Here is a 24,075-nt window from a genome sequence, read left to right as displayed (position 1 = left end):
CCATAAGGCATTTTATAAGGCAAGTCTTATAAAGGATGTCATTTAATTGGGGCCGGCCTACAGTTTCAGAGGTTCAGTCCATTATCATCAAGGTAGGAACACAGCAGCATCCAGGCAGGCATGGTACAGAAGGAGCTGAGAGTTCTACATCTTCATCTGAAGGCTGCTAGCAGAATATTCACTTCCAGGCAGCTAGGACTAGGGTATTAAAGCCCACACCCACAGTAACACACCTATTCCAATAAGGCTATACTTATTCTGACAGGGCCACACTTTCTAGTAGTGCCACTCCCTGAACCAAGAATATACAAACCATCAAACTCACCCTTTCTAGTTCTCACTGGCTGGTTCAACACAGCTGTTCTGGCTCAAACTCCTCTCCAAGCTGACTGATTCAACCTGGCTTCTCTCTGATTCTTACTGAATTGTTCTGCTTAACATATAACTAACTCTAGCAATCTGTTCTAATCTTCTGGCTTCTCATTCACTGGTTTGTTCTGTCTTCACCTACAACCTGTCTCTGTAAAACTGTCCTGGTAAAACTGCCTCTCTCTCTCTCTCTCTCTCTCTCTCTCTCTCTCTCTCTCTCTCCCCTCCTCCCTTCCCCCCTCCCCCCTCTGTCTCTGTCTCTGTCTCTCTCTCTATCTCCATTCCCACCCCCCCTCTCTGCACTGCTCTCTTAAGCCACCTCTCTTTCCTGTCTTCTTGTGAGAGTTGGGGTATCCTATCTCTGACTCATTCTGTAAAATCTTTCTCTGATTCATCACTATGTCTGCTCCTCAATTAGACATCACTTTCAAACATGGCTGTTTCCTTCTACAAATTAACCTTACCTACACTGCTTGGGATTAAAGATGTGTACTAAGTGTGTCTCTGTATTCCAGCCAAAGGGATTAAAGATATTTACTAAGGGTGTGTATATGTGTTCCAGTCCAAGGGATTAAAGGACTAAGGGTGTGTCTGCATTCCAACCAGATCACATAAGACCTAGAAGATCTTTGGATGTGATTCCTTGCCAGAGCAGCCATGTTAGTGGATTAAAATTCCTCTACAAAAACAGCTATAAAAATGGTGATATCAAATACATCTAGAATAATGTAATAAATGTAACAAAATCTGAAATACATACTAATTGACCCTGTAAGCATGGTCTCAATGAGAATCTATATGTCTGTGACTACCAAGTATGCAAATTACTTTTCTATGCACTGCCAAAAGAAAGAAATGTGTGGTTGGAATTTACAATGTATGCCTTAGAATCTAATTTCTTTAGAATTCTAATCCATGTCAGACTCCAGAGGGTTATAAGGTTTAAAATAAAATGTTAAATCACTTATGGAAATCAGTTAATTTTTTTTATACTTTCCAAAAACACACAAACAAAAACACTCCATCTTTTTCACTAAAGGTAAGGTAGAGACCAAAACATAAAGGCATTAATCTAAGCGATACTTGAATAGCAAAACAGGCCACACACACGGTTTCTTTTGTTTTTAAATTATTCGTATGAATGTTTTGCCTGCGTGTGTGTGTGTACCGTGTGCATGTATGGTGTTGGAGAAGGTCAGAAGAGGGTGTTGGACCCCCCAGAACTGGATTACAGATGGTGGTGAGCTGCCAGGTGGGTGCTGGGAATTGAACCTGAGTCCTCTGGAAGAGCAGCAGTGCTCTGAGCTGCTGAGGCCTCTCCCTAGCCTTCACCGTTTCCACGATGCTCAGGTGGAGGGTAAGCATTAGGCTTAGAATAAAACCTGGCAGTTAGTTTTTACCAGTAATTTCTAATCTTCTCCTATTGTCAGACACCATAAAACACAGCATGTAAAAGCTGTTACTGATGAGACTTTTTTTTTTTTTTTACATTGTAATTTGTCTAAACCACTGTGGTTCTCAGCCGGGGACAGTTCTACCCAACAGGGATGTCTGCCAATGTGTGGCATTGTTTTGGGTTGTTGCTTGGGGGTTGTGGGGTAGGACAGAGCTACTGGTACTGGGGAAGTCAAGGAAGCGGCTGAAATCAAGGACACCCACCCCCACTGTCCGGAGTCAACTGTGCTAGCTTAGAAACGGTGATGTAAACCACTGCTGTGCAAATGAGAATCAGTACAGGAGAGGGCTAAAGGAAGATCAGGGAAGGACAGCCAAGGGGGCAGGAAAGAGGAGGGGGAGGAGGAAGGATAAAGGCCTGAGAGCTTTTTACTGCTGTCTATGCTGTAGATGACACCCTGATGCTGGGTCAGCGATTGTCATCTGACCTACGATGCTGTCGGGCATCTCCATCTGTGGTGAAGATGTGTCCTACACCCCTCCTATTGGTGAAGAACAGGCCAAAGTGCATCCTTGCTAAAGTGAATCAGGAAGACTGAATCCAGTCATCTTACAGCCAATGAAAAGTGGTCCTTCAGCTTCTCTCATAGATAAAAGCTCCAGAGCAAGATTCTCGCAGCCACCCTCAAATCTACTTAAGACAGGGACTTGAAAGGAATGTTAAAGACCACTTCATCTGAATGTATTCTGATCCGTTGATTCATTCTCTTTCCCTCCTCTCCACCGCCTAACCCCTATCCCTGCCAAACAGAATGTCTGCCTCTTTTTAAGTGAGATTTCCACACCCCACAGACAAATGACCAGCAAGACAGTGGAAAGATTCTGGAATGTGGTGTCCAGGTAACTGAGCCTCAAGTGACCTCATGGAGTCCTGCACATCTCCCCGGGGTTGGTGAGCTGCTATGTGCCTATTCTCCAATGATGCATAGAGAGGAGGGAAACAATGGGCAGGCATCGGACATGAGGTCTGACTGCCAGGAAACACAAAGCAGACAGGACAAAAGACACAGCAGTGACAGCACCCACCCACAGCATCCTAAAACTGATGCCTCTTACTCCTGCTCACCCCACCTACTGTGTTTTGAATCCAAAATGTCCCCAAGTCCATGATCTCAATGTTTGACCTCAGTGGGTGACACTATTTTGAACCCTTAGGAAATGAGGCCTAGCTGGCTGAGGTAGAGCAATAGGGTAGGCCTTTGATGGTTCTAGCTCAGCCTCTGAGGCCAGCATTCTCTGCTTCAAACTACTGCCACCACAAATGGAGTCTTGCCACCATGCCTTCACAGGTAAGATAGACCAAACTCTCTGAAATCATGAGCCCAGATGTGATGATTTGTATATGCTTGGACCAAGGAGTGACACTATTAGTAGGAGGTGTGGCCCTGCTGGAGTAGGCATATCACACTGCCTGGAAGTCAGTCTTCCAGTAGCAGCCTTCTGATGAAGATGTAGAACTCTCAGCTCCTTCTGTACCATGCCTGCCTGGATGCTGCCTGGATGTTCCCGCCTTTATGATACTGGATTGAACCTCTGAACCAGTAATCCAGTCCCAATTAAATATCTGCCTTTATAAGAGTTGCCTGGGTCGTGGTGTCTGTTCACAGCAGTAAAACCCTAACTAAGAACCAGATGAATTCCTTTTCCCCCTTAAATTGTCTTTGCTGAGTAATTTGTCACAGTAACATAACTACTCCAACCACTCTTGTCTCAGTGTTTCTGCAAGAGATGGACAGTAGATGTTGAAGGATGCTAGACCTGAATTTAAGGGGAAAAAAGTTAGAAAATGGTTGAAATGACTAAGTGAACTCACTTGGCAAGGTTATATGTTCTATCATCATCAGGTGAGACTGAAACCGGAGTGAACCGGAATTAACTGGAATGAACCAGAATGAACTGGAATGAACCGGAATGAACAGGAACGAAGACGCTAACAGTGACATAATTATGATGAGCACACCTCTTTTTGTGGTAAGCCAAACACAAGCTTTGAAAATGGAACTCCCATCACACACATTGATCTACATAGAACTCTTGAGTTTCGTGGAAAGATGGGCTTTTTATCTGTGGATTGGTCAAAACTCAGAAAAGGAAATGCTCACCCTGGAGGCTCTATCATATTAAAATCCCAGCCCTGAGGACAGCCACTCCTGCTTTGGCTTCGGTCCTAACTAGAGTATGAACACATGTTCCAGGGCTGTGCCAGGAGCACGCTGGCCTCCGAGATCTTTGGAGGCCATTGAGAACAAACATCTGTAATTCAGAACGTTGCCTTGGAACAGACAGCTTGGGCGTTGGGGTCTTTAGAAACACAAGAATTTTCTTCACAGGAAGCAGTGTGGGAGCAGGGGCTGAGAAGGGGAGATAGCTACGAGAAGTTGGAGTTCTGAGGGCCCATGGATTCCTCTCAACAGAAGGAAACAGGCCACCTCAGATCCAGTCTTGAATTTTCCAGGCAGATGCAAGTTCCCAGAGAGCAGCTACGAATGCCTCCAAGAGAGCAGCTACAGCCAGAGGTGGGGCGAACACGGAGTTGACTGTGGATGCTTTAAAGCAATTCTTCAATTTTTAGTCCAGAAGACTACAGAGTCCTTCAAACATTAGAGATAAAAGGCCCTTCTAGAACCATCCAGCAGAGCAACCACATTCTGAAGACAAGGATTTGGACTCCCAGGAAAAAACATCTACTGCCCATAGTTACCAAGTTAGGATTAGAGATGAAACTCCTTGGTGTTCTAATCCCCAGTCTGCTTTCCTCCATCGCTAAGTGTCTTTTTTTTTTTTTTTTTTTGGTTCTTTTTTTCGGAGCTGGGGACCGAACCCAGGGCCTTGCGCTTCCTAGGTAAGCGCTCTACCACTGAGCTAAATCCCCAGCCCCGCTAAGTGTCTTTTATATACTGGTATGTAATGGTTAGTGGGGGCAGTTGGCACAAGTCACCACCCTAAAGAGCTATCATTTCTTTGCATCGGGTACATTAAAAATCCCCTCTATTATTTTGAAATTAACTGCTGTCAACCATGGTTAATCTACTGTTCTATAGAACATTGTAAGTTATTCCTCCCACCCTGTTAAGACCCTTGGCAAAATGTTTTACTTTGCCTTCTTGTTCATTTTCCCTGTGCTTTCTCCAGGTGACATCAGGTCACAAAGAAAAATGAAAAGATGCCAAGGTGTTTGTGGAGGTGAGATGTGGCAAAGGGCCACCAATTGTGTGTGCACCCTCCTGCGTGAGGATTAAAGTCACCCAAATGCCATGGAGAGGAGATCCCAAATATTCATGTGTTATTAAAATGTTGAGCATTAACTTGTAAGTGCGAACTTCTGCATCTTTCTATATATACTAAAACATATACATTTTAAAACATATACATATACATATATGTATACCCTAAGACAGAGAAATTAACAGATAACATCCCAAAGCTAACTTTAGCATGTTGATTTGGTATAAAATGACCCAAAGAGACATTTTATGGGCTTAACAGAATAAAGTTTGTCTTCCTTGGCCTGGAGCTGCTTCTCTCATTCATTCGAAGATAGAGGATCCTTCGGTCTTATCTCTCTCCCAGAACTTTGGGGTCCTCCTCAACCAAATCAAAGGTGGAGCCAGCCTTGAGAACTGGACAGGGGGTGGCACTCTGGTATCCCCGAGGCTCTGATTACATCTCACAGAATGAAGTCCCACAAGAGAGGCTGGGAAATGTAGTTTAGCCTGTGTCCAAGAGGAAATGGTCATGGGGCTTTGGAAATATATGGTTAACCCTGCCTCAGAATATTAAAGTCTCCTGCTCCCTCATATATTCTAAGAGAGTAGTTGTATGTTTCCAACCCTACTTTGCTGTTTGGAAACTATTAGTCTAGAGGACCAGGAGCAGACTAACACAGCCACCCACATTCTCTTTCCCATAAAGGAGAACTCCCTGAAGACAACCAGATTTGAGAGAAGAGAAGCTATTAACAGCAGTGGCCATTAACAAGTGCTTGCCCTGAGTAGGCAACTTAAATGTGTCAACTCAGCCTTCAACCCAATGGCATAGTTGCTAAAGTTATCCCATTTTTCCCTCTGAGGAAACTGAGGCCATGGTAGCTTGTACAACAGGCTCAAATTACCCAGTAGAGGACAAGATCTGACCTCCCACACTGGCTCCAGCCTGTGGTGCCAACCACTACTTTGAGTTGACCCCAGAATGAACATGAAAAGAAGCAAGGCCAGCTCTTTGCCAGCTTCTACAGGGGTAGAGCAGAAGGAGGGGAGAGGTGGGACTGAGGTGGCATGGCCTGAGGGGCTGACAGACCAGGAAGGTAGCTGGCAGGATAGAGCGGCAAGAAAATGGCAGTGGTCTGCAAGGTCAGACTGGGGCCTCAGCTGTGGGGAGGGTTCTAAGGCCCTGCTGGTAGCTGCTGTATGTGAAAGCACCATTCGTGGAGGCCCATGTCCTTGATTAAGATCAGCATAACCATGGATATTAGACAGTCTGACAGGGAAGATGCACTAGTTAACTGTCAGTGGCTGAAACGAAATACCTATGACTGCACACCTTATTAAGGAGAAAGGTTTCTTTAGTTCAAAATTTCACAAGTGCAAGGACAAGACCCCAGCCTCTAGTATAACCTTCCTGGTGGATGCCATTGTACTGGTGGATAACCGTGGTGGCCCTCTCGCTAGGCAGCACCTAAAGTTTCCACATCACCTCCCAATACTGCATACCAAGGATCAGACTCCCAACACCTGCACCTGTGAAGGACAAAGGACGGCCACAGGCAGCCTAGCCTAGCCTGGTAGTTCTGTCTGTGGCTCTGTAGAGCTCTTCAAGTACCTTCACATGGCCTCTCAGTGGACAGACACAAACCAGCCCAGCTCTCTCCCAGCTTAGCCGAATGGGTGTCCTGGTATCAAGAGTAGAAAGAAGAACCGGCCTCCAAATCTGAGATTGGTCCCCACTGACATCCAGCTGCCTCCTTTCCAGAGGACTTCCCTCCGCTGTCTTTTACCTGCCGTTCACACCACACCTGCTAAGCACTAGGTGGCGGCATTGAGCAACCATTAAACACTTTCTATCAAGGCCCAGGAAGAAATGAAATTGAATTGGAAGTTGGAGGAGTGAGGGTTAGTGACAGAGAAGGCCAATCGGTCCCTGGACTTCAACCTGCTCACAACCTCCATAAGCAGGTGTATGACATGACGTAAGCTGATAGGGCTGCGTGCTGAGGAGGTGCCCCCCAATAGCAGATACCTCCATCCCAGCTGAGGAGGAGCGGACCGGAGAACGCTGGGAATCCCTTCCCACCACCCTGTGTTAGAACCGTCTGGTTTTTACTTGCTTCCTTCTCTCAACCAGGTCGCCCTGTTCACCCAGAACAGAAATGTTGGGAGCTGACATGGACACATGAGATGAGGCACACTTCTCCAGGATGACCCATGGGCTCCTCTGCCCTCCGCTGCCATTTTCAACCCTGCTGCCTCTTCCCTCCCCGCTGTTTTCCTCTCTCTTCCTCCCTCCTCCTTCCTCTCTCCCCACCCCGCTCTCTTCGAAGGAGAATTATATTCAGCTCTGTGGGTTGTTTTTAATGCATTCCAGATGCCAGAAGAAATCTTGGCCTGGGCTCAGCGTTCTTCTGACTTCGGGCCTCTCCCCCACCTACCTCCCAGTCTGACTCCCAAGGCCACAAGGAAAAAAAATCAGCCTAGCGCCATCTGCTGGCAGTTTCCAGAAGCTTAACGGGGGGCGGTTGGGGGTGGGGGTGGGGGACAGGAATAGTAAGTAAGGAGGATAACATGCTAACATGCTCCGTTGAAAGAATTCAGGTTATCTGGGAGAAAATGGTGTGCAAATCAGAACGCTTCAACCCTTGGACAGAAAGGGACTGAAGATTCACAGAGCATCTTGGATTCATTAACAACCTCACAGTGGTGGTGGGGGGGGGGGAGGTGATAGTGGTGGTGATCGTGATGGTGCTTCTTCTTCTTCTTCTTCTTCTTCTTCTTCTTCTTCTTCTTCTTCTTCTTCTTCTTCTTCTTCTTCTTCTTCTTCTTCTTCTTCTTCTTCTTCTTCCTCTTCTTCTTCTTCTTCTTCTTCTTCTTCTTCTTCTCCTTTTCTCCTCCTCCTCCTCTTCTCTTCTTTGTCATCTTCCTCTCCTCCTTTCTTCTCTTTCCTCTCTTCATTCTCCTTTTTCTTCTTCTTTGTCCCCCTCCTCCTTTCTTCTCCTTTTCCTTTTTTCTTTTTAATTACAGTCTGGGACCCAGCTGGGTGGTTTTTAACATCACATTCTTTGAAAAGCAAAGATTTTGGCATCTCAGTTTGTGTTTCCTGAAGGAAACTCAGAACCCTGTAAATTAACTTTTAAGTGTCCGGTCTGCTGACACCCAGTCAGTAGAAGAATTTAAATGAAAAACTCAGGAGACGAAAGCACCCACTGTAGTTAGGGAGATGTTATTGGAAGGGCTTTCAGGGTGGTATGGAAGCTGTGAATATAGTAGATTATGCCAGGTCTTAGAAATGGAGTCAAATCTCTTGGCAGTGGGGAAGTAAAAGGGCTGGGGAGGTCATGAGACAGCCAGGAATGAAGTCCCAATGCCAAGGAAGGAGGCCCAACCTGGGGCCGCATGAGTAGCATGAAAACCAGATCTGCCAGCTGTATGCAGCCCAAGCACAGTCCAAGCGCCACCAAGGCAGCCTGGCTGAGCATTCACTCAGCCTGGGCTGAGTATGCCAGTCAGCCCAGGACCAGGGACTGAGGGGCCTTGTGGCATGTGACTCTACCAGCCCACGGATTCTTATACAGGCGGAAAGGAAGGTCTTAACACGTAAAACGCTATGCCCTCTCTTCTGGCTAAAGACATCTTTGTCTTTGTCAGCTCCTGGGGTTTGGTGACACAGACAGAGCAGGCAGGAAGGAATGATTGGAGGCATAAGTAGAGTCCTGTGGCAAAGCCCTGAGACTTTGGTTTCTGAACAGGCTAAGATTCACTTGAGTAAGAAATGGAAAACCAAGGAGACTGTTGAAGGGCACAGGGGGAGCTTTCAGCTGAGATTTATGTTGAAGAGTTGAGGGGGAGAGAGTTAGATAGTTCTGGAAAGCAGTACCAATAACTAGGAGGAGGAAAATGCACTCCTTCTTGACAGGATGGATGCTGGAGATGAAACCCAGGGCCTTGCAATACTGAACAAGAAATCCACCACTAAGAGAGACCCAGTCCCAGAAAGTACACTTCTTTTATTTTTTTAAATATGTGTGTACACTTGTCTGTGCGAGCGCCACATACATGCACTACCCACAGAGACCAGGAGAGGGCGTCAGATCCCCAGAACTGGCATTTTAGTTGGTTGTGAGCTGCCACAGCAGGCACTGGGTACTGAGCCTGGGTCCTCTGCAAGAACAGCAAGTGCTCATAACCACAGAGCCTTCACTCTGACCCCCAGAAAATGTATTTAGTGCATATCAAATCACCTTTAAAATGGAGGGCAGTGATTCATGTCAGTGAGCTACAGTGGTTTGTTGTGCTTTGTAAAGGGTTTTGCTGCTCTCCCTTCACCTTCAGTGGCCTCTAGTAGGACTAAAACTGAGGAATTAATTCAATTGGCCATTTTTGAGGGGAGAAGAAGAGAAGAACTGCTACTCCTTTGAATCAACATCACGCATAGACTAGGCCACTGTTGTTACTTTAACAAAATGACTGAGACTGGGTACTTAAAAGAAAAAGGTTTATTTATCTCAAAGTTTTGGAGACTGGAAATCCAAACAGCATAGCATCTGCTCAGATGAGAGAATCTCTTGACCTCATCACTTCATGGAGACCTACATGCAAAAGGAAGAGAATGGCCACACAGGAAGCCAGAGCAAAGGAGAGGCCAGTTTGAGGACTGCCTAAGTATCACTGTCTAAAAACCCCACCATGTACTCATCACCACACCAAGAACCCAGATTCTAGCACATGGACCTTTGGGCAAGCCACACCCAACACCATACTGACATTCAATGCAAGTTAGTTCTCAGCATGGACTAGGGAATGGTAAGACATACTAGGAGCTGTAGCCTCGCACCTCTTGTTAGAATAAATGTGTCCCATCAAGCAGGAAAAACAGTCCCATGTCAGTTCCTTTATCAGGACACATCTGAGAATACTGGCCTGAGAGGTGTGGCTACTAGTGAGCCTCTGGGTGGAGTGGAAGCTTGGGTGGGGGACCAATTGGGGTAGTGTCTTACTTAGGGTCACTATTGCTGTGATGAAACACTATTACCAAAAGCAAGTTGTGAAAAGTTTATTTGGTTTACACTTCCCTGCCACTGTTCATCACCCCAAGTCAGAACAGGACCTCAAACAGGGCAGGAACGTAGGGGCAGGACCTGATGCAGAAACCATGGAAGAGTGCTGCTTACTGGCTTGCTCCTTATGGCTTGCTCAGCCTGCTTTCTTATAGCACCCGGGACCCATCAGCCTAAGAACAGTATCACCCATAATGGGCCCTTCCCCATCAACTGCTAATTAAGAAAATACCTCACAGGCTTGCCTACAGCCTGATGTCATGGAGGCATTTTCTCAGTTAAGGCTCTCTTCTCCAGTGGCTCTAGCTTATGTCAGGTTGACATAAAACTATATGGCACACTGCCAATCTTGGACAGTGATCCCCAGTGGTTAGATCATTTTGACCTGAGTCCCAGCACTGCTACTCCCACCCCGTGTGCATTTTATCTCTATGAGTGGACTCTATCTGTAGAAGGTCCTGAGACGTCAATCTGTGCTGGTGGAGACCAACCTGGGCTCCGCCAGCTGGTCCTGCTACACTTGGATTCCTTTGTCTGTGTTCCTGGATTAGCTCTGGAGACAGGAAACTAAGAATGTGGACAGCTGTGACTTTTGTCTGACTCCCACAGCCTTAATCAGCTCAGACCTATGTCCCTATCCCAGGTGTCCCAGGCCAAGATTGCAGCATCCTCCTCCAGTCCTGAGACACCCATGCCTTGTTCCAACCTGGTCAGGAGCTGTACCCTTGCCCCTTATGGAGCTAGGGATGCCACCCTGACTGTTCTGTTCCTTGTCTGGCCCCATGCCACTTCCCCAGCACTTCCTGTGGTACCCAAACCACTGCTGTGTCATTTAAACCACTCTATTACATTAAGTAGCATAGCTTTGGGACCAGGAAAATGACCTCAAAATAACCTAAATGAACAGGACAAGGTGTGGTTGCAGTGTTTGAAAATATTTCTGGACCTCTTTCTTAGCCGGGTCTTTGATGGCCATTCTCTCTCTCCCCTGTGTTCCTCTGACTCATTTCTAATGCAAAGCAACTATGCACCTCCATCAGGCTCTACATACATCACACACACACACACACACACACACACACACACACACGTGTACACACACACACACTTGAACAAGAGAACATGTTTCTCCTTCCTTAATGACTCTCAAACTTAGTTTCTATTCAAACACACTCTCAGGCTGAAGGGTTAAGACAGCCTGAACTGATTCGAGATACATACACAGTAAGGTAAAAGTGTCCTCAAGTAACCTTTTAGAAGGAGCCCCCTATTTACCATCTTATGCATATGCATGAGTGGGTGGGTTATGATTAAAATCAGATGCATGTGAGAGGGCCATGCTCAGTGACCAAGGGTTTATGTAATCCGAGTCTGTCAGTCAAACCAGAGAACCACCCTCACTGTACCCCTTAGGAACTAAGCTCTTCCTCTTGAACCCCATAAAAGGAAGACAGCAATGGGGCCCTCAAGTGCTCCATCTTCAGAGGTGCCCCCTCTGGTCTGCACTACTGCTTCACTCTGAGGTCTTGCTACTTTTCCAAAGCGAGGCCCCTGCTGACCAGTATTAGCCCCAGCGTCTGTCCGTACAGTCACACAGTGTCCTAGCAACTGAGGAATGCTTGCCTTTTCCCCTCAGCTCGCTTCCTTGTGGACCAAAGCTGCTCTAACCTAGATTTCCCCTTGTGGAATCTCACTTATTAAATTTCTGTTTGGGCACAGCATGGTAAAACGCTGTTGCCCTCTGTAAATAAACACATAGCTACTGGGGATGTGTAACTGGGGTGAGCAAACATGGAAGGGCACAACTTTAAAAGCTGGTGGCCAGGATTCTGTCTGCCACTCTCTAGACCTGGCTTCAGAGTGGTTTTCATCAGTGGCTCTCCTCCCACTCTTGTGAGAATCACTCGCTAAACTGAGTGGAAAGAGTCTGGCACTAGCAGGTCAGGAGGCCCTGAAGGCTCCGGGTTGAGGCAGCATCAAGGTTTTATTGCTTGATTGTGGGTAGATTTGGGGAAGGGACAGCGAGAAGATGGTGATACACACATGGGAAGGCTTGAGACAGCCACTGCCTGCAGTGACCGATGCTCCTCAATTTAAGATGGGTATGAGATGAAAACATCAGGTCCAAATGGAATTCGATCCACCCAACTGGCCCATCACTGTAGCTTGGAAACACAGGGCGCTTGAGTGTCAGCGCTTCCCCCTCAGGATCGTGGGCTGGGTGGGGGCTTTAGCTAAGCCCCACTGCCCATCATGAGAGGGGCTCTTAACTGAAAGTATGGTTTGTACTGAATGCATATCAGTTCCACACCACGATTCAGACTACGCCCATCTGCAGTGAAGAACTATTTCAGAAAGCTGACAGATTCCAGCCACATTGAGCATCAACTCTGACTGCATCCACAGCCTTTCACTGGTGGTTTCTGTTGGGCCACACCTTTGCGGGTTTCCAGAGGGTGTTCTACCTCCCCACAACCCCCACCCCTGCCTATCAATATACCACTCACCTTTCATGTCTAATTCAGATTATCCAGTCCCCACCAAGAACCCTCTGGTTCTCTGGGGCTGAAGGAAGTACTCATTTCCTCATCCCACCCATCCTTGGTACTCTCCAGTGTCAGGTCATCTTATGTAGCTATGCCAAGGTCCCTGAGAGAACAGCCGAAGGGAAGAAGTATTTAATTTATCTGGGCTCACAGTCTCTAAGGGGAAAGGCCATAGGGCTCAGGTCCACTGATTCTGGTCTGTGGGAAGGCAAAAGGTCGTGGTGTTGGGAGCATAGGACTGAGGCTACTTACACAATGTCAAACAAGAAGCAAAGAGAACCCGGTGGGGATTGGGAAAATATATGACCCCCAGTGACCTTACCCAGTGACCTACTTTTTCCAGCTGGTCCTCTCCTCTCAAAGTCTCCATAACTTCCCTAAACAGCACCACTAGATGGACTGCAACAACAGGTGAGCCTGTTGTTGGACATTTCCTATCCAAACCCAAACCGTAATACTGTCAGCTCTGTGCAGCTCTGTGTAGGCTGGCTCATAGATTCTCTCCAAGCCTCACCATGAAGACTGAGGCTCCCTGGGAGGAAAGAAAGCAGTGTTTCAAACAAACAGCATTGTTGGAGTTAAAAATGTGCCCCCACCCCAGACTCAGGTGTTTAAACACTTGGCCTCCAGTTGGCGGTACAATTTGAAAAAGTCACAGAACCTTCCAGAGGTGCAGCTTTCCTGGAGGGAGTAAACTGCTGGAGGTGGCTTGGAGGGCTCACAGTCCCACTGTACTTCCAGTTCACCTTCTCTGTTCACTGTGCAGATGAGAAGCCAGCTCTTAGGCTCCTGCTCTGGCCACCTGTGTCACGCTCCCCCCACCCCGTCTGTCACCAAAAGCCAAAATAAACTCTTCCATAAGTCACTTTTGATCACGCTGTTTTTCCACAGCGATATAATAACTAGTACACATGTCCATATATAACACAGCACGACATTCCTCAAGTTTGAGACTGTGACGTTATTTTATTACATTATTTTTGTTCTACGTCACTTATTCTGAGACAAGGTCTCACTATGTACCTAGTTCAGTGTCTTTTAAGCTCTTAATCCTACTGTCTCAGCTTCCTGAGAGCTGAGAGTACAGGCATGTGCTACCACAGCCAGCTTAAAAGGGACAAATGCTTGTCAGAACGAGGGACATGGGGCACTCTCAGCATGTATACGTTCTGGGCTTTAGGAAAGTGCCTAGTGTAGCCTCCCAGGGAAGCAGACAGGTAGAAAAAGATTAAGATGAGGGACCAAAGACCAGGGCAGGAGATTAAGATGAGGTCACCTATGCTGCCGTCTACTGGCTTCGGGAAAAGAAGTCTGAAGCTACTCCAGTCTTTGAGTTACCATTCTGACTCCAAATGGTCATGTGCCACCAAAAGCTGAGTCCCTCCCTTGAGTCCCCAGATTAAAAGATGAGATAATGCTTGCTTCCACTCACCAACTTCTAGAAACGTTTGATTTTTTTTTTTTTACAGATATATTTATCTTCCGTAAAAATGAAACTGCAGAATCTCTGGGTGTTTTTTATTTTCAAAAGGTGGAAGAGGCAACACGTGAGACCTTAACTCAGCAGCTTCCTGCAACTTATAACCAAAGAAACGGGGTCACAGACACTAATCAAAGGTTCCTGGTCCACACTGGAGACCTCCTGGCAAAACAGAAGAACAAACGTCCAAGAGCTCAGAAAACCACTGAGGCAGAGAGCTGTGGGCAACAGCAGCACAGACCCGCCAGTGCCTGTTATCCTGTTTCAGGGTGTGGTCTTGGAAGAGCATCCCTGATCTAAAGACAGGAGCTTTGCCCTGCTATTCTAGCTTTTGGAAATGTTGAGAATCTAACTCATTAAGTTTCTAGTTTCCAGGAACCCAAACAAACTCATTTAAGGAGCACATGAATGACGCAAAGTAGCCAGATACGCTCCTGTAGTTCAGCAGTATACGTGCCAGCACGTGAATGAACATGAACCAGATTGTAGAGAGCTTTAAAAACAGTGGTTTGTTTCTCCATCTCTTTGCTATAAACAGAAAGTTGTTTCTATCTTTTTCCAAATCAGAATGGCCTTGTTTATATTAATGCACTCACTCTAATGGCAAATTCACTGTTACACTCTTTACTTCCCCCTTTAAATTGCATATTGAAACTCTCTGGAAAATGCTAGATACTTGAAGGGTCTAATATGGTATTATTAAGTATTAGTATATTAGACTCTTTAGTCTCTCATTTGTAAAAGTTGACCTGATATCTTTAATATGCAATATCAGAATTATAGAAAAGCCAAGAAGATTCACGGTGGTAAATTGTGGCTTAATCTGTGGTTATTTAGACCGGTGGTTCTCCAGAGCTCACCTGGATTTCAAGTTCAAACACAGCCCACTGAGCCTTCTTCCTCCCCAGAGTTGCTGACCTCAGGAGGTGGGTGAGACACTGTCATTGGCCTCTCTAGGAACTTCCCCAGATGGTACTACAACCACTGGTCCTGAGAACCTGCTCTGAGACTCACTCATTAAGATGGCTACTGAAAGAGTCAGTGGGGACAGACCCAGAAGCTTCCTCATCCTTTTTTCTTGAGGCATAGGTTGTTGGCATACTGAAGGGAGGGTGTAGAGGAGACTGTACCTGGGCAATGTGCCATGGAGCATGTTGACTGGGTGCATCTGTAAAGCTTTTCTCAACATCCTTCCTGTAACAGTTACATTATATTGCTGTGATTAAAAGCACCATGGCAGAAGCAGCCATGGGAAGAGTTTATTTTGTCTTATAGCTCCAGAGGGAGAGTCCATAATGCCAAAGAAGGTATAGCATCAGGAATCCAGAGAAGGAGGCTGAGATCACATCTTCAACCATAGCAAAGAGAAGGGGTCAGGGCTATAAACCTTCCCAGCCCATCCCAGTAACTTCCTCTAGCAAGGCTTCACCCCACAACTTCTCCAAATAGCAAAACTAACTGTAAACCACGTGTAAACCTGAGCTTCTGGGGATCACTTCTCAAATCATGGTACATCCTTAACGTCAGGCCTCAGACATATCCTGGCATGCTCTGTTGCTAATCCAGGAGCTATGAGACCTAGGTCCTTTGTTCTCCCTCCATCTGACCCTGGGCTTATATAGGGCCTCCCCTGAGAGAACTCAGTGGGACCAAGGCTACTGAGAGCATACAACAGTACCCATTCCCTCCAAAACCCTGCAATGTTTAGGAGTTCACAGGAAGGATTTTGTTGTCCTGCCAGGCTATCTGTTTCTTAATCCTCAAACTGTGAAGGGTCTTCCTCTCTGCTTGGATAAACTTTGTAGCTAGGTGTCCTCAGTTTGTGTCCTGATAGACCCAAAGTAAGTTTAAAATATCCTAAATCAGAACTGCATTTAATATGCCCAGCCTCCGAAATACTACAGCTGAGCCTTGCCTGCCTTCAACACGCCAGGGTGCTGCTATAGAGTGCCTACAGCTGGGCAAAACCCAGTTATCGTTGAAGTCTCTGAACACAGGCAGCAGGACAGTAATGTGAGTTGGCTTTTGCACCATCACGAAGCAAAGCAATAGAAAATCAAACCATTTGTACTTCTGTGTCTACAGAGTCATGTGCATTCTAAAGTCTGGAGAAGACAAAAGATACATTTTTATTAATGTGGTATATCTCAAACCAGGGGACAGTGACTCATACCTCCTGCTTCTGGCTCCTGAAGCAGCCATTATGCTTCAGGCTTACTGCTTGGGTCCAAATCTAACCAAACCTAACCAAACCATGGAACGATACCCAAGTAGGGGCTGCACCAAACCAAAAGGGAGATGGTCCACACATCCCATGGCACTCTCCCTCCCAGAAGGCTAATGGAGTGCGAGCAGTGGGCTCAGTGGGACCTCATGGAGATGCACTGCTCCCCCTGGGCCTTCGTTTCTTTCTCTCCAAAGCTAGGGTGCTAAATTCCATTAGATGAGAAGCCCCTTCGGCCCTGAGCCAGAAGCACAGTAACTTTCTGTTCTTTCACACGCCACGCCTGGGGCCCCTCTTCTCTGCACTATGCTGGGAACGTGCCCTCTCATCACATTCGGGAAGGAGGGGAGTGTCTAGGGCCCAGAAATGCTGTGAACAGTCTCTAGGCAACCAAGGCGGACTTCAGAATATACAGTCAGTCTCAAATGGCAAGGCGCTTAGACAATGTTGCATTGTGGTGTTTAAAAACATGCATTTTTAAGAGCCCGGGCTTACTGATTCAGCAATCTGGGACATTCTCAAGATGCTAAAAATACCCCCCAAAAGTGAACTGAATTTTAAACTGTGCTTTAAAAATGTTCTTTGTGGAAACAATTGAGTGTTTCTTCTTTGAGAGTTATCTGTTTCCTGCATTTAGATGGTCACTGGAATTGCACAAGCCTCAGACGGGGGTCAGGTGAACATCATGACGGGAAAGGCTTTTTTTTTTCAATCCTTGTTTCCATAGCAGGGGACAGAAACTTTTTAAGTTTAAATCTCTTAAATGATTTGCATTTTCGAGCACTGAAGCACGGTGTTCTTTTCCATCTGAAGGTTCTCTATGGCTGTCAAACAACAAGACAAAGGGCATCCGCGTTGTCAACCAGGAACCAAATTCGTGTCAGCCAAGTACTTAGTTTCTGATATTGCTTGGCTTCCCATAGCAAGACCGGAACTGCGGGCTCATCAACGATCAGAATCACTCCCATCAAAAGGAAAGCTCAGGGTTACCTCTGGGATCTTAACTCTCTGTAACAGTGATGGCTGCTTTCCTTGTTAACACAGTCTAGAATGACTCTGGGAGACAGTCTTGATGAGGGAGGGACGGTCTATGTCAAGGTGACCAGGGGGCATGGCTGGGTGGGGGGTTGACTATCTTAGCTGTCCTGAGAAGATGCCATTGCCTGGGTTTAAGAGTAGAGAGAGCGGGGCTGGGGATTTAGCTCAGTGGTAGAGCGCTTACCTAGGAAGCGCAAGGCCCTGGGTTCGGTCCCCAGCTCCGAAAAAAAGAACCAAAAAAAAAAAAAAAAAAAAAAAAAAGAGTAGAGAGAGAGAGAGTTGAGAGTATGAATGTGTCCATTCCTTCCCCTCTCTGCTCTGACTAAGTGTGTGACTAGCTGTTTCAAAGTCCTGCTGCCTTGATTTCCCCCACAATGATGGGCTATACCCCAGAACTGTGAGCTGAAATTAACCCTTCCTTCTGAGTTGCCTTTCTCAAGTCACTGTGTCACAGCTACTGGAAGAAACCAGAAGGTAACTTCTCCCTAGTCCCCACTAATGTACACTTGCAGATATAAGGAAGGCAAATTTCCACTATAGCAAAGTAAGACTGAGTCGGGTAAGAGAGAAGCTAGATGCACAAAGTTTCTAAGATGGTTTTTTCAATGAGCCCTGAATCCAAGACCCAATAGTAAAGGAGGCAAACAGACCTTGTAGCAACCATGACCAAAACCCTGCATAGTTGGTAGCTTTTATACTGGAAGTGGTGGTTTGGTTTGGCTTAGATTGATTGACATAGAATGTTGATATATAGCCCAGGCTGGCCTCAAATTTGCTATCCTCTTGCCTCAGCCTTCCGAGTATTAGAATTACAGACATGTATCAGTTAACTCTTCTTGTAACCACGACAAAATTCCTGGTACAAACAAGTTAAAGAGAAGAAGGCTTTATTTTGGCTTATGGTTTCTATCCATAGAGCTTATCCCACAGATTCTGGGCCCACGGTGTAACAGAACATCCCAAAGGACACATTTGAAAACATTAAGAAAATGTGGCTATAGTTGGGTGTGGCAGCAGGCACCCATAACACCAGCACTGTGGCACCCAAAGTGGAGGAACCCAAGCCTGAAGCTATTTCAGAAAGGAAAAAGAAAGAAAATAGAAAATAAAAGATACTATTGATCCTAACAACAAAAAAAATAAAAAGCTAGCAATAAGACCTAACAAAGAGATGAAAGGTCTTTGTGGGAAAACTTCCATTATTGATAGAAATCAAGGAACGGAGAGTCACAGTTGTTATGGATCAGAGGGTTCGATACTGCAAACATGGGACCTTCCATCAACTCACGGTTTCAACTGAGTTGTGAGAGAAGCCAACAGGGTTCTTCAGTCTTTAACAAAGTTGATTATAAAATGTATATAGAAGAATGAAAAATGATAATGATTCTAAAGTCTACATTCTAATGCCAGGCTTGAGAGATGTTTCTTACAGAGTATTTTACCCCTCCTCCAGAGGCTGGAGAAATGGCTCAGAGGCTAAGAGCACTGGCTGTTCCTGCAGAGGACCTGGGTTCAGTTCCCAGCAGCCACAGAGCAGCTCACAGTCATCAGTAACTCCAGTTCCAGGGGCTCCAATGTCCCTTTCTGTCCTCCACAGGCACCTGACACACGCACTCTACACATAGATAATTTAAACAATGTACTCATACACATACAATTTTTAAATCTGAAAAAAAATTAATTAAAAGAGATCTCTGTTGATTTAGTCTGCTGTTGGATGTTCAAACAGGGGAACAGAACGAAAACGTGAGCCCAGACACAGACGCTGTTGTGTTTTCCAAGAAGAAAAAGAAGTCAGAAATATGTTTGGTGGAGGTACGGTATGGTGTGGGAAAGGGGGTGCCTCTGCAGGCCATGCTAAGGCATCCCTTCCCCCTGAGGTACCAGGCACATGATGGTATAGTATAGAATAGAGTTTATTCAGGGCATGGGAAGGAGAGTTGAGGGAGAAGAGACAGAGAAAGGCAGAGGAGGTGGGTAGAGGAGTAGAGGAATAGAGGCCAGCCATGAGCACTTAGAGATGGGTGGTGGGGGATTAGGAGAGAAGGGTCAGTGAGGAAAGAGGAGGGTAAGGTAGCAAGAGGAGAAGGAGAGTGAGGAGGGGGCAAGCAGCCCCTTTATAGTGAGTCAGGCAAACCTGGCTGTTGCCGGGTCAGCCTAGACGAAATGCCAACAGACACCCATGCAGCATGTGTATGACAGAGCCAATGTAGGTGATCGATGTGGGAAGAACAGATGCTTCAGCAATGGACTATTCTTATGAAAAATGACAGGAAACTAGACGTTGTGCCAGCCAGCCATGTTACTGCCATGATGCTATGTTACAAATCTTAACAAAGTCAACTGACATATTTCAAGACAGATACAGCCCACACTATATGTCTCTTATATTAATTTATTTGAGATAAAATAGGGTCTCTCTAGGTAGCCCTGACTGTCCTGGAACCCACGCTATAGAACAGGCCAGCCTCAAACTCACAAAGGTTCTTCCTGCTTTGCCCCTGGCGTGTGGGAGATAAAGATGTGCAGCACAGAGCCAACGCCAAGCATCTCTCATATTCTGAGCTAACCTGTACGGAGCACTGGCCGCCTGGGGCGAGCACCTCCATGTCGCAGGTGAAGAACCCAAGAGGATAAACCATACATTCACTGTATGTGTGCCGTACGTTATCCTGCCATCCAAAGCAAGTCAGTTCAGGTAAGTTTGCAGGCCGAAGTTTGAAGCTCTCAGGCATGATGTAGAGAATACAGTCTTAGAGCAAGAGATTCCCAGATATGACAGATAAAAAACAAACCATATGAGACTGATAGCCTCAATGTTCATCAGAGTGTCAAGATACTCTGCAACTGGTATCGACAGCAAAGAATTAATATTTAGAATACATAAAATGTCCCTCTAAATGTATAAGAAAAAATGGCCCTGTGCACACTGGGAATTTACCAGAATGACTCTGGATATTAGCAATATCCACTATTCATTTAAGGTGCTAAGCAAACTGTACCTGGGGAAAGGTAAAATGTAACTCTAGCTTCGTACTGTGTGTAAATACATTCTAGATTATTTTCAAAGCAGAATAAGAAAAGCAACATTTTGTAACTTGGAAGAAAATGTATCATAATCATCTAGGAAAGTGTTTTAAATTAATACTGAAAAATCAAGTGAAAAGGAAAAGTCTACAAACTTGGCTACATTTTAAAAAAATTTACTTAAGACACCCAGTGAATAAAGTTCAAGTCCTGGAGCCCACAGGTGGAAGGAGAGAACTGGACTCCTGGCAACTGTCCTCTGACCTCCACAAGCTAGTTAGTGCGCTCGCGCTCTCTCTCTCTCTCTCTCTCTCTCTCTCTCTCTCTCTCTGTCCCTCTCTGTTTCTCTCTGTCTGTCTCTCTCTGTTTCTCTCTCTGTCTCTCTCTCTGTCTGTCTCTCTCTGTCTCTCTCTGTCTCTCTCTCTGTCTCTCTCTCTGTCTGTCTCTCTCTGTCTCTCACTATCTCTCTCTGTCTCTGTCTCTCTCTCTCTCTCACACACACACACACACACACACACACACAAAAGAGCGCATGCACAGTTAATTAACTAAAATATAATAAAAAAAAATTTTAAGGACACTCTGAACAAAGTTAAAAGTAAATTTACAGACTAGAAAAACGTATTTTTAACTCTTGTGACATGTCCTGTACACACAGGAAAGCACTGTGCCGAGTGAACCTGACACTCTCTGAGAACATGTAGTTGTTTCCTACAGTTGCAGCAGAGAAGAGTGGGGACGTGTACATCTGTGCACACATGAACATGGTCTTGTGAACCCCACACTTTGCAGCTGCAGCTCCTGTGACTTAGTATGTCCTTCTTTACTCCAAGAGTCTGTGAAAAAATGTCCTAAAATTTTGCATTCCCCTCCTTGACACTTCTCTGACTCTTTCTCCCTTTCTTTCTTTCTCCCTTTCTTTCTCTTTTTTTCTTTCTTTCTCTTTCCTTTTGTTTATTTGATTTATTTGCTTGTTTATCTAGGTTTTTGAGATAGGAACTCTCTGTGTAGCCCCTGACTGGCACTCACTCTGTAAACCAGGCTGGCTTTGAGATCTGCCTGTCTTTGCCTCCCAAATTCTGGGGTTAAAGGTGTGTGCCACCTCTGCATGGCTTTCTGATTTGTTTCACACCACCTATTGGACACCAAGGACCCCCAGAAATGCTTTACTCTCAGTCTGAGCTCTCCTTGCTTTTTTAGACAATCTGCAACAGCCACAGGCCAACTCTGTCCTGGGTTTTCCTTCTGGACACGGGTGACTGACTGCCAAACAATCTCACTGCAGTCTCAAGTAACGAGTGAGAAACGTGGGTTCTAGGAGGCTATGGTATGACGCGATCCCAGGGAGATCCCAAGATGTGTTTCCACTCATCTTAACTGCAAAGGGATGTCTTTCTCTTTGATGCAGAGGGACAAGGTATGTAATTAAGTGCTTAAGATGTGTTGGTTTAAACAAGAATGGCTCCCAGAGGCTCTTATGATTGAATGCTTGGTCTCCAGTCGATGGAAGGATTATGAGGTGTGGCCTTGTTGGGGGAGGTGTGTCCACTGGTAATGGGGTTTGAGGTTTCAGAAGCCCACAAGCCCAGCATGTCTCCTCCTCCTCCTCCTCTTTCTCCTCCTCCTCCTTCTCCTCCTCTTCCTCCTCCTCCTCCTCTTCCTCCTCCTCTTCCTCCTCCTCTTCCTCCTCCTCTTCCTCCTCCTCTTCCTCCTCCTCTTCCTCCTCCTCCTCCTCTTCCTCCTCCTCCTCTTCCTCCTCCTCCTCTTCCTTTTCTTCTTCTTCTCCTCCTCTTTCTCCTCCTCCTCCTTCTCCTCCTCTTTCTCCTCCTCCTCCCCCTCCTCCTCCTCTTCTCCCTCCCTCCCTCCATCCCTCCCTCCCTCTCTCTCTCTCTGCCTGTGGATCAGGATATAAAGGTCTCAGCTACTGCTCCTGCAGCATGCCTGTCTGCTTCCTTCAATGATAATCATGAACCCTGTGAAATTGTAAGCAAGCCCCTAATTAAATGCTTTCTAAGAATTGCCTTGGCCATAGTGTCTCTTCATAGCAATAGAACACTGAACACTAATATCCCTCGGTTGTCTGAGGGATATTTCCACCCCAAATGGGTAATGTCCACAACCCCATCTGCTGTCTCAGAAAGGGCAGCCTGACCTCAAAAGAGTTAACACTGTGGCTACAGACACTCTCAGATCCACAATTACACGCTGATCTAGCCTAGGGTTAGTTCTGATGTAGATGACAAGGGAGACCCCTGCTGCCAGTGTCTAGACACCTGTGTCAATGTTGCAATCATTGGCTGTTGGATGGCTAATCAAACAATAGTGGGGTAGATTATGTTAACATCATCAAAGAGATTATATACCCCGGTTGGTATAGTACTTCAAACCTATAATCCTAAAAAACTTGAGTGATAAGGCAGGGTTGCCACAAATTCAAGGCTAGCCTGGACTACAGAATCAAAGTCTGTCTTAAAAGGAAGTTAGCCCAGTTGTACGGGTAGATCTGGCCAGCTGAAGGCTTGAAAAACAAGAGACTCCTTTTCCTGAGGAAGAGTTGTCCCTGAGGCTGTAACAGGCAGTTCCCAAGGCTGGCCTACCACTTGGAATTTGCCAACTTCCATTATCACTAAAGTCAAACCCTTGATCTAAACCTATGTTCGAATATCTCCCTGGGGAACTCTAATGTGAGGAGACAGGCAGTTCCTAGGTGCTATAGGTTAAGGAGACCTTGTATGCAGTGCTTAATGGTATTGACCTAGGGCAGATTGTAAAGATAGGAATCTTAGCTCCATCTAGTCTGGCTGTCCCATGACCTTGGATCAATGCCTCTAAACCTGTGACTCCTCCTGGAGTCACTGTGAGAGGAGTCAGAGAGGTGTTTTGCTCATGAACACACAGCTGGTAGATAGGAAGCCCGCATTTAACCTCAGCTCTGTCTGCTCATGCTCTTGTCCCTTGAGGTCTTTCTCAACACTTGCTACAGACACCGTACGGTGTTACTGCTTGGATAACCGAGACGTCCTGAACTCTGCAGCCTCGGCTCTGTCAGTCCCAAGGTGACATTCTGCTTCGTGGCAACCCACTGGCCTCCATGCCGACTCTTCCTAAACTTCCCATGCTGCTTACCTTCCCTTTCCCTGTGGGAGCCCCAGCTTCACCTGTCTCTACTTACATAACCCTGGAAAAAATGCGGACCCTCCAGCCACAGTCTTCTCACTTTCCAACGGAGACCTTGGCAATATCAGAGAAGAAGCCATACAGCTCCTCGCGCCTCTGTCTGAAGTGCCTCAAGGGACAGGTGCTTTGCTATACGTTCCCAAGTGGGGTACTTTGTCGCTGTGACACTAGTCACTCAGCATCTATCCATCAGTTAACACCGATTTCAACTGACTGAACAACAGGAGGAATGGATTTAGCACTGCATCATTTGAAGGCAAACTAGGAAACTCCACCGTTGCCAGTGTAGACCTAGCAACTGGCTGCTGAAGTAATTAGCAGGTCCATGTACAGCATACGTTGGTATACTGCCATCTAGTGGACCAAATGCGAGTTACACAAAGAGAAACCAGCCTGCCGTGACAGAAATCATCCCAGAGCTGTTTAAAACTGCAAAGATCGGGCACATTCAGGGTGGAATGGCCTTAGACGGAGTGTAAATTAAAAAATATAA

General features: G+C 46.1%; 1 long non-coding RNA gene across 2 annotated transcripts; it reads left to right on the top strand.

The window, feature by feature from the left end:
• The first annotated feature begins 2,679 nt into the window (after positions 1-2,679).
• Positions 2,680-5,331, top strand: LOC120095116 (uncharacterized). 2 transcript variants are annotated; one of them, XR_005490270.2, is made up of 3 exons: positions 2,680-3,113; positions 3,669-3,795; positions 4,957-5,331. It is a non-coding gene; the product is annotated as an uncharacterized LOC120095116 (long non-coding RNA). The 2 variants fall into 2 exon arrangements; XR_005490271.2 differs by having other exon boundaries at positions 4,280-5,331.
• The last annotated feature ends 18,744 nt before the right edge of the window (positions 5,332-24,075 follow it).

Source organism: Rattus norvegicus, chromosome 10 (genome assembly GCF_036323735.1).
Source record: "Rattus norvegicus strain BN/NHsdMcwi chromosome 10, GRCr8, whole genome shotgun sequence".
NCBI lineage: Eukaryota > Metazoa > Chordata > Mammalia > Rodentia > Muridae > Rattus > Rattus norvegicus.
This window is presented reverse-complemented; position numbering and strand designations above follow the sequence as displayed.